A 12,272-nucleotide genomic window follows, 5' to 3' on the forward strand; every position below is an offset into this window, starting at 1 on the left:
CTAAGTCACATAGTGAGTTCCTTTGGGACACCTATGAAATAGACTATGACAAGACCCTTGATGATCTTATCGATTTGCTAAGATCAACTTCCTGAAACTTTATGGACATTGACAATAGTGACACAGGAAATCCAGGAAAGCATTCTCTTCCCAATGGAAAGGGATCGGCCATAGTCAACTCGGTTGACCAAATGGTAAAGAGAAAAGTCTAAGTCTGTGATAGTCTCGTGTACCATTATCAAAGGGTCCATATGTTTATATTGCCAAAGGAAGGGGCATTAGTTGCGAAGCTGCCAAATTTACCTAAGGATGTTAAAGTCAATAAGATTGACTCTACTTCAGGTAAAAGTCCACTACTCTAACTCTGTTAAGTTTCTATTCTGAGATTCCTTATACATGATGTGACTGGGTCACATGGTGATGTTTTAAGAATCAAAGAAAAGTAAAGGAACTTAAAGAAAGAATATGCTGAATCTGATCGCATAGATGGATTTCTATCGCGTAGTTTGAAAATCGGATTCTTGAGCTACTTCTTAGGAGTTATGAGATATTGCTAAGGAATAGATAACAACAAATTTTCATATGGATTGTAAGGATAAGTTTTTCCGCATAGTTTTAAAATAAAAGAAATTTTTGATTTTATTTATTTTAAATATCCTTACAATGGCATTTGAGGAAAAATTGTTGCTTATATGATTCCATTAATAGCAAGAGTGGAAATATGAAATTGATTCTTTCATTTGTGGTAATGTCTAAATTTACCAAATAAGGAAAGATTCTCATCACCCAAGTCTCAATTGGACCGGAACTTGGAATCATGCGAGTAGTATAGCATGATGAATGAGAACTTTCAAGTATTGGAAAAAATTAAGACTAATTACTTATTCACATGAATGTGTGAGTCAAGTAATGGACTAAGGGGTCGAGTACATAGTCATGTGTACTGATTAAGTCCACCACAAAAGATGTAAGGCTATTCGTCATAGTTTACTAAAGCTCAGTAAATATGATTATACTTACAAGCTTAAGTGTAACTTTGAGACATTGGAAAAGGTTCCAATGCATGGCAGAGCGAATAAGAAGAATCAAATTAGGCAGAAGGATAAAAGTTTCTCAAATCTGAAAAAGATGGGAGAGTACTTTAGTATCAGTTTTGTGATCATCTTAATGATTAAGAAACCATATCAAAATTAGTTCTCTAAGGAAGTCTTAGTTCATTTTTTATGACTAAGAAGAAGGGATCTTGAATTGTTGAAATGGTTAAATCAAGAAGACGAGTCATACTTCGTTTCAATACAAGTCTTAGAGTCATACTCCAAGATTGTAATATGAGTGACATGTCTTAAATAAGGTTTAAAACACTTGACAAATGTAAGGGTAAAAGTTTTCTACTCTTGTACATTTTAAATTGGTAAGTTGTGATGTTTTGGATAAAACAAAGACCAACTTCGGCCAATTGTGTGAAGTGTTTGTCTTGATTAGAATCCACACTATCTCTTGGATGTTTGACAAGGAAGTCTTGTAGGTCAAGAGGACAGTGGGAGTCTTAAAGGTCTTGAAATTCTCAAGAACTAATCAAGAATGAAACCTGAAGTTCTTCACTAGCACACGACTTGAGGTTTATAACCTATCGTGTTGACATATTCTGTGCCCATTCTAGTTAAAGTTGGCTTTGCATATGAGTTCTTAGAGTTCTCAATGTGTTGCACAACAACTTGGAAGCAATGGTAGGCCCTTGAGCTGCCAGGTGGCAAGAAGTTAAGATTGAGTTCAATCCATATGAGTTTGGGTTTGTCATAATTCTTGTCTTGTGACTATGGTTATGACAATTCACATGGATAAGAACTCATACACCGTTAAATCTAAGTGTCATAAGGTTTCTCTCCGATTCATGAAAATGATGGTGAGGAAACACTTTCACTAAGTAGATTTTAGCTAGATAGCAATTGTGATATTTGCATTCTCAAAGTCGTTAGTGGAGCGCGTGTGGTTAACCGGCACACTAACATGGGCTTGTGAGAAATGACAAAGGTCAAAACAATCAAGACTATGATTACGGCATCCCTTTTCATAGTTCTTAAAATTGTTTTGACACACCCATGAGCTATCTAAGGAAAGGTGTATGTTTTTGATAAAGTTTTATCAAAACAATCTAGTATCAGAAATCTGAACTTTGGTAAGAAAGTCAATAAAGTATTGATTTCTAGAAGTCGAGCTTTCTGAGTATATGTCAAAGCTAGTGGGAGCATAAGTGTTATGCTAATAATCATCATGTTAGTGGGAGCATGATAATTACGATAAGTATTGCAAGCTAGCAATGTTAATTATAGAAAACAAAAGTTTCAACTGGGAAAGAGTTGTTTTGCTATAATTAAGGGAGAGGAAATTATACTTCATCTCAAATCTATAAGCTTAGATCATGAGGTTTTAATCATTTAGTCAAGGATATATATGAATTTCATGTTGGAATGGCTCAACATAAGGAAATTCTGTATATGGGTCCATTATTTGCGTTCTTAAATTCGATTATGATTACGGCATACCTTTTCTTAATCTGAATTATGAGAACTTGGCAAATAGAAATGGAAATGTTATAGCAAAAGACTGGTTTAGTCTTTATGTGAGACATCATGAATCGTGTCCCATATGCTTCGGATATAGGATCGATTACATGTGCTATATTCATCCTTTCTAAAATTTTCCAAATGTCTAGGGCATTAAGAATGGAAAAGGTTTAGAACTGGATATGACTAAAAAGGATTAAACAATTGTTGAGGACAATCTAAGGTTTACCAAAGACTGGTTTCTCAAGGACAATTGGAAGTATAGTGATAATTCTGGAAGGACCATATTGACATAATCTGTAAGGAGGCAACTCTTGTTCAGAAGTGATAGTCAAAATGGAATCTGGAAATGTTTCAAAGTTAGAATTTTCAATCTGTGTAAGATTAAGGAAACTTAATGCAAGAAGGATGTTTCCAAGGATTTGATCTCCTTTGGAATACTCTGTAATGATTTTTGCCAAGTCTTTCTAACTTTGTGCATAATCATTACAAGAGGATCAATGCATATAAGTTTAGAATCTAACAGATTTCAGTAAATGCCATGAATTTGGAATTCTTGCATTTACAGTAAGGATTTGGGAGTGTGAAAAGAGAATCATTGAAGTTATGTTCAATTGATCTAGTTCACAAGGTAAAGATCATAGACAAACATAGTATGCATACTTGGTGTATGGCATGACTATTGTTTAGAAAACATAGTGTGCGTGCTTGGAGCATGGGACAACTATTGTTTTAAATTCAAGAATAATGTTGATAGCTGAAACAATATACAATGAATAATGTGTAATCATATGGTGATAAATAAAAGGAGTTTTATTTATATTCATAAGTTCTGAGACCATATTGGATTCAATTATTATTGTGTTTCACTTTGCATGTTTTGACTTCCCGAATAAACTAGGTTATTCTTCCGGAATGACTAAGTTATTCAAACCATCCACAGTCGGTCATATGTTGGAAGTAGATATGAATTAAGACTGTCATGGGTTGGCTTGTAGAGGTCTAAGATGTTGGACAAAGGGCTACAACACTCATGAGTGCTCATAAGTTCTGAGTATTGGATTCAACCCGCGCTCATTGGAATCACTTCATGGATTTTATCACGAGTGATCATGAGACGATAATATCTTATATTCTTCAAACCTAGAGATATGAGTTGTTACTATGAGTTGGTTGTACATTGATTGCACGAAACTGCATTTGGTAACTCGGTGCTATAAAACGTGTCTTTATGTATGATTCAACAAGTAGTAGAACAAGCCATATGAGTCGAAGTTTATCCATTCCTTTTACCTTCGGGATAAAAGCGATATCTGTGGGCCCCTTGATGATTTGATGATGACAAATGGAAGTGCTCGGCCGGGCCAGGACTGATTTGATTTGTTCAATTAGTCAGTCGTCATAAATCGGAAATCGGGAAACAACAAATGGACAGAGAGAATGATTATAATCCATGTCTCAGTCTATATGATATCTAGAATGGAGGAATATATGATCCCTTATCTAATGGACAAGTCATTGACAAAGGTCAGAGTTCATCTACAAGGTCAGAGTTCGACAAAAGCTTTTGAGAGCTACGATTGCCAGTTGGTTCCTGAAGTCATACGCAATAATAGTTTTAGACTTATCCAAGTGGGAGACTGTTGGATTAATGTCTAAGTCCATAACTATAATTGGTAAGACTTGACCCGACCCGGCATGGTCCATTTGGGTTGCATGGCATCATGCACTTGGATAGACTATAATGAGAGAAATAAGACACTTATGGTTATTAATATATTATAAGTTCTAGTATATTAATAATAAGAATAATAAGATTATTTAATTAGTATTGATCAAGAATTAATCTAGGATTAATTAAGTGATCAAAAGAAGACTAATTAAATATATGGGTTGATTGTGTAAATCATCCATACTTATATAGTGGGCTAATGCTCCATGGATTATCTAGTTGGGCCAAAACCCATATGATGCTCCATGGTGTATTTGAACCCATGGATCCAAGGAAATGGAAAGTCATGACAATTAGGGTTTACCCTAATTGTAACACTATATAAAGATATTATTCTTCCCAAAATCGGAAACTAGATGATTCTAGAGAGGGCTAACCGATTTCATGAAGTGTTCTAGTTTCTCTCAAGTTATTCCAAGTGTATTTGGTGTTGTGTGAACCATTTGAGGTGTCACACTTGGGGCACTAAGCACTCAAGCTTCATGAAGACAAGCACTATCAAAGAGGTATGTATTCTATCTTGTTATATTCATTATTTTGTATGCTAGATTAGGATAATACCTTGGATGTTCATATTTGCATGTATAATAGAGAAAACATAGATCCAAAGTATTTAGGGTTGCATGTACACTTAGGAGTGTTAGAATGCTCATAACCCAACATGAATAATATGTTATACCAAACAAAATTATTCTGGAAGTCAAAACATGCAAAAGAAATATAGTAAACGATTGACAAGAGATAGCAACACTTTACTCATAAATAAAACACCTTTTATTCATCATCTAATGTCAATTACACTTTACAAATTTCGGGGTTATCTAACTACTAAATCTAACATCATCCTTCAGCCCTATGCTCCGAGCATGCTGGAGATGCTTAACCCGAGTCAGTCCCTTCGTGAGGGGATCTGCTAGGTTCTCATCCGATGATACCCTCTTTGCCACGAGGAGTCCTTCTTCTATTCGATGTCTAATAAAATGGTATTTTCTGTTGATGTGTCTGGATCTCCCGTGATCCCTTGGTTCCTTGGCTAAGGCAACAACACTTTCACTATCATAGAAAATTTCCATTGGCTCTTTAATAGCTGGTACAACTCCAAGGTCTCCGATGAAGTTCTTTAGCCATATAGCCTCCTTTGCCGCCTCGCTCGCTGCAATATACTCTGATTCACAAGTAGAATCTGCCACTGTCTCTTGCTTGGAACTCTTCCAAGAAATTGCTCCTCCATTTAAGGTAAAGACCCAGCCTGACTGAGAGCGGAAATTATCCCTATCACTCTGGAAGCTAGCATCACTATACCCTACAACTCTCAAGTCATCACTCCCACCGAGGGTAAGGACCCAGTCCTTAGTCCTTCGTAGGTACTTGAGAATATTCTTTACCGCAGTCCAGTGTGCCTTGCCAGGGTTCCCCTGAAACCTGCTAACCATGCTCAGGGCAAAGGCTACATCAGGTCGAGTACACGTCATAGCATACATGATCGAACCTACAGCCGAAGCATAAGGTATTCGACTCATTTCTGCTATCTCGGCCTCAGTGCTAGGTGTGACATCCCCAAAATCTCGGCCAGAAAAGACCGATTTCATTTATGCTTTTTAAAATAATTTTCAGAGTAAATCCTTTTAATTTTAAAAGAGATGCGGAATTTGTTCCCAAAAACAAAACATGATAAAATAGATATTTATCAAAACATTTCATAAAGAAATATGATTTCATTTCATAATCAAAAGTCGGGATGTCATGTTCCGATACAGATCATAAAGCATAAACGATAGCATTACAAGTCATTCAACAAATATATACATATACAGACTTGTAAACAAAACAACTTGATGTTCGCCCATCTTAAGCTCTTGCGCCACTTCCTGTAAAATAAATCAACTGAGTGGGTCAGGCTTGGGAGCCTGGTGAGCATATAGGGTTTTCAACCCACAATAATTATATTTAATTTCAAAAATCAACAATAAACCCGATTACCCATTCCCGTTATCCTCACCTTACGTTCCTAAAAATAACGTCTATTATAAGGAACCTATTTCAGGATTTTTCATCGGGATGGACATTACTGCAGAGGGGCTTCCTCAACAATAAGTATCCTAAAGGCAACCATGTGGGGGATAGAGTACACCGGTGAACACGTCGTTCACAACACCTACAGGTAATGAGCCTGCTAGTGTTCCACAGGATAGTCTAGAATAGTCCGTGGTCGTCATCCATAATCTGCTGAATGACTAGAATAACACCAATAACACCGAGGCCTCTCATCTGTTTATTACACACCAATTACCTACCCATGTTCTACCCAACATATTAGTAGATAAAAATATACATTTTTATACATTGTTTAAAAACCTGTATAACATGCTTTAGGCAATACATATTCCACATAACAGATGAGGCATACACACATAACACGTATTTCATAGAGAATACATCAGATCTATAAGATAGAAGAGAGTGAATATACACTCACACGTATAACAACCAAATATATACACATAACACGTATTTTATAGGAAATACTTCATAATATTGCGTTGGAATGAAAATAACTACACACTCACCTGATCAGAAGATGATCGGGCAGCACTACGGCTTGCAGAAGAGGTGTTTCTCCGTAGATCTGGAAGATCTTCACAAAACCGGGCTCCTCGCGGGCAGCGTTTCGGCTCGGGAATAACGCTCTTCGGGATCCTCGGGGCTTCGGATCTTGCTTCGGGGCTCGGGAATATTACCGGGGCTTCGGGGTATAAATGGCGCATAAAACAAGGCAAAACTTAGAGAGAGGGAAGAGTTTGAACAAGAAAAAATGGTTGAATTCGAGTTCTATTTATAGGCTGCTAGGTCTGGGATTACGCGGGGCGTAATCTCAAATTACGCAGGGTGTACTCAGTACGCGGGGCATACTCGAGTTACGCGGGGCGTACTTTGACGTCACTGCATGCGTCGACTGGTGGCACTTGAGTATCGGTCAGACAAGTTGCATCCGACTGAGTACGCTGGGCGTACTCAAATTACGCGGGGCGTAATTGACTCGTCGAACTTCTAAATTGCGTAACTTTCGCATACGAGCTCCGTTTTCGATGTTCTTTATATCCACGCGAAGGTCAGACCATACTCTACAACTTTCATTTAGACTCCATTGGCTAATTTTGACTTTTATTTTTATTATTTATTTTTAGAAGGCCGGGACAGAAAAACTTCGTTATAAATTCATAACTTCTTCGTCTGACGTCCGTTCTCGCCTAACTTGTCATCGTTTCGCTACTAACAACGAGATCTTCGATTCTCATTTAGATTGTTTCGGCTAAAAACCGCTCGATCTCAAATCGAGTATTCAGGTTGTATACTGCCACATCGAAACTTAGAAAAATCATAACTTCCTCATACGAAGTCAGATTTGGGCGTTCCTTTTATGCACGCTCTCGGTTTAACGAAATCTATGACTTTCGTTTAGATCGCTAAGGCTAAATATCGCTCTATCTTAAATTCATATTTTAGGTCACTCGGCATCGTGCCGGTTCTGTCTCGAAACTTCGACAGGTCATAACTTCTTCGTTATAACTCGGATTTTGGCATTCCTTATATCTCCGGAATCCTTGTTTCGACCACTACAACGTTATGCAAAGATATCGGGCTTATCTCACACTTTAATTTTAACGCTTATTTTATTCTTAATTCATTAAATTATAAAAATCAAGAAAATAAACACATAAATCACATAATTCACAAATAATACATTTTTATTATTTCAAATTTAGTTACAAAGGTTAACCTAGACTATTACATTGCTAAAAATGGCAAGCCCAGAAACACGGGAGTTACACTAGGGCTTTGTGTCTTACTCAATTTGGCGTTACTCTGGATGGGTAACTCTCCTTTCTTGGAGTCCTGCATGCTGAATCTTTTCAGCACCTTATCCAAGTAGGTACTCTGACTAAGTCCAATTAGTCTTTTACTCCGATCTCTCAAGATCCTTATCCCTATAATATAGGTAGCTTCACCAAGGTCCTTCATAGCGAAACACTTTCCAAGCCAGGACTTTACTTCCTGCAGGGTTGGAATGTCGTTTCCTATGAGTAGTATGTCATCCACATACAATACCAAAAAGCTAACATACTCCCACTAGCCTTGACATACACACAAGATTCATCTTCACTCCTGGAAAAGCCAAATTCCTTGACCTTTTCATCAAAGCAAAGATTCCATCTGCGAGGTGCTTGCTTTAATCCATAGATGGATTTCTCAAGCTTAAACACTCTATTAGGGTACTCGTTGCTGACAAAACCCTCTGGCTGACTCATGTAAACATCTTCAGCTAACTTCCCATTAAGGAAAGCGGTTTTGACATCCATTTGCCATATTTCATAGTCATGAAATGCAGCTATGGCTAACAGAACCCGAATAGACTTAATCTTGGCTACCGTAGAAAAGGTCTCATCATAATCCACTCCAGGAATTTGAGAGAAGCCCTTTGCAACCAGTCTAGCCTTATAAGTGTGTACTTTGCCATCCATGTCGATCTTCTTCTTGAAGACCCATTTTCACCCCACCGTCTTACGACCTGGTACATTTTCAACCAAGTTCCAAACTTGATTGTCATACATGGATTGTATCTCGCTATCCATAGCCTCTTTCCATTTAGCAGACTCGGGGCCTACCATGGCTTCCTCGTAGCTGTTAGGGTCATCTTGACTTACTAGTTTCCCTTACTAATAAGTGTCTCACCTTCTGCAGTAATATGGAATCCATAGTAATGCTCAGGTGCACTCCTAACTCTCGTGGAACGTCTCAGAGGTACAGATTCGTCAATTGGCTCAACAGGAGTTTCCTCCTCAAGTTGAGGGCTAGAGTTTGAAGTTCCTTCACCGCTTGACTCTTGAATTTCTTCAAGATAAATTTGCCTCCCACTGTCTCCTTGGCTTATAAACTCTCTTTCTCGAAAGACTCCTCTTCTTGCTACAAAGACAACATTGTCACTAGGTCTGTAGAAGAGGTAACCAAAGGATTGCTGTGGGTAGCCGATGAAAATAAACCTCTCACTTCGAGGTTCGAGCTTATCATGAGTCTCGCGTCTCACAAAAGCCTTGCAACCCCAAATCTTGATGTGGTCTAGTTTAGGTACTTTACCAGTCCACATCTTGTGAGGAGTTTTGGCAACTTTCTTTGTAGGGACTAGATTAAGGATATGGGCGGCAGTCTCTAAGGCATACCCCTAGAATGAGATTGGTAGCGAAGCTCGACTCATCATGGAACAAACCATGTCCAACAAGGTTCGATTACGCCTCTCAGCCACACCATTCAACTACGGTGTCCTGGGAGGTGTCAATTGTGACACAATCCCACATTCCCTTAGATAGTCGAGGAACTCTGAACTAAGATACTCACCACCTCGATCGGATCGAAGCATCTTAATGTTCCTACCCAATTGATTCTCGACTTCCTGTTTAAATTCCTTAAACTTCTCAAAAGTCTCTGACTTATGCTTGATTAAGTAGACATATCCATATCTACTGTAATCATCAGTAAAAGTCAAATAATAAAGATTAGCATCCCTTGTGGCATGTTTGAATGGTCCACACACATCTGTGTGTATAAGGTCCAACAAACCTTCACCCCTTTCACACGAGCCTATGAAGGGTGACTTTGTCATTTTTCCAAGTAAGCATGATTCGCAACTATCATCTGACTTTAGGTCAAACGACTCCAAGACTCCATCTTTTTGGAGTTGGCCTATGCGTTGCTTGCTTATATGTCCAAGACGACAATGCCATAATGATGCTTTATCCAAGTTATTATTATTAGGAGAATCAATACACAAAACATTATTTTCTGAGTTATCTACAATAGATACAACTTCATACACACCATCACAAGGTAATGATTTAAAATAAAGATCATTATTAAAGAAAGAATTAATCGAACCAACTTCATTATCAAATGAAAAGGTGAAACCTTGTTTGTACAATGCATGAAAGGAAATAATATTTCTTGCCATTTCTGGTGAATAACAACATTTATTCAAATCTAAATTTAACCCACTACTTAGCGATAAAGTATAAACTCCAATCTTGGTGACAGGTGTAACTTTCCTATTCCCCATGATTAAGTTTATTCTTCCTTGCTCCACATTCTCACTTCTTCCTAGTCCCTGCAAGTCACAACAAATGTGAATACCACAACCGGTATCAAGGACCCAAGATTTCGAATGGGGTGAGTTATTAGAAATGATAGTGTAAATACCTGCATGGTTGGGTTTAACTTTCCCATCCTTCACATCTTGCTGGTATTTTGGGCAGTTCCGCTTCCAATGTGATTTTTCATGGCAATAGAAGCATTCAGCCTCTTTTGGGTCAGAAGAAGGAATGACAAAACCTTTCTTGGTTCCACTTGAAGAAGAGCCATCAAGGGTCCTAACCTTGGTACCCTTCGAAGAACTCTTTCTCTTCTTCCCTCGACTTTTCCCGATTGCCAAAACCGGAGTGGAGTTTGGAGTAGGAGTGTTAACAACTGACTTTCCCTTAAGACCTGATTCTGCGGTCTTGAGAAGTCCCTGAAGTTTGCTGAGTGTGACCTCTTCCTTATTCATGTGATATGTCATGCGGAATTGATCATAGCACGATGGTAAGGAGCGCAAAATTATATCTATTGCAAGCTCCTCAGGGAATTTCACATTAAGCTTCAGCAATCGATCCACATACCTTTGCATTTTCTGCATGTGGCTCGTAACAGAATCCCCGTCCTTCATCATGGTTGTTATCATGGAGCAGATGATTTTGTACCTCTCTTGTCGTGCACTTTGATGGTATCTTTCCATAAAATCTTGGTGCATTTCATAAGGGTAGAAATCCTCATAGGACTTTTGGAGTTCTGCTGTCATTGTGGCCATCATGATGCATGCTACTTTCGTAGCATCCCTTTCATGTGCCTGAAAGTCAGCGATCTCCTGAGGAGTTGCAGTGGTCTCATCAATCTCCTTAAGCTCCTTGTCGAGGACATATTCTTTGTCCTCGTAGTGGGTAATCATCCTGATGTTTCTGATCCACTCATTGAAGTTGGATCCATCAAAAGTGACTTTCCCACACAAGCTCATAAGAGTAAAGGAGCCATTAGGATTCGAGCCAGAAGCAGCATTGTTTGAAGACATCTGAAGGAAGAGGACAAGATTAGTTTAGATATTAGGAGAGTCCTTAATAAAACACCTAAATGTAATATTAAGGCTAGGATCCAATCACAATATATTATAACTTAGAAGAGGTACGCCCTAATCCAAGCTATAACATATTTGAAAGGTAGGTGAATGACGATTCACCAATTTCCACCACGAAAACCGAAATATTAGATATTAGCTTTTATGATTGGTTCTTAGAAATTCCTAGATTCTTTGTGATTCAATGAAATTTTCAAAGGCATGTTTCAATCTCGAGTGTGCCCTCTAAGTTTTGTGACTGGGATACCGAGGATCACAAAACAAGGTGTGAAGTAACCATGCAAATCACTTGGTACCCTTAAAGTTTATCACTCAATCGATGTGCCGGTAAACCACACACGCTCCACCGATACTATAATAAACCTTAAGTCACCCTTTACCTTCCTTGTTAAGTCCAAGTTAGTGTGTCGGTTAACCACACACGCTCCACCAACGACTTAGACAAAGTGTAAAGTGTAATTTCATGGATTAGCACCTTATTCACATTTTTCCTAAAGTAACTAAGATTGGGAATTTAATAAAACATTTAGTTACTTTCTAATATTCATCATACTTTGAATGAGAATTTATAAGTCCTTGTCTTACCTGTTCAGCTAACGACCCTCCACCAGTCAAGCAAGCGGTGGGTGAGAGTAGACACCCATTAAGTCACCATTTTATAGGCAACAACCTTATACCCACCTTATAGACCGGCTTCGTGAATGAGGCGTACTAGCGGTAAGACGACTTTGTTCTTATACATACATATATATATATATATATA

This window comes from Lactuca saligna, chromosome 9 (genome assembly GCF_052625555.1).
Source record: "Lactuca saligna cultivar CGN05327 chromosome 9, ASM5262555v1, whole genome shotgun sequence".
Taxonomy (NCBI): Eukaryota; Viridiplantae; Streptophyta; class Magnoliopsida; order Asterales; family Asteraceae; genus Lactuca; species Lactuca saligna.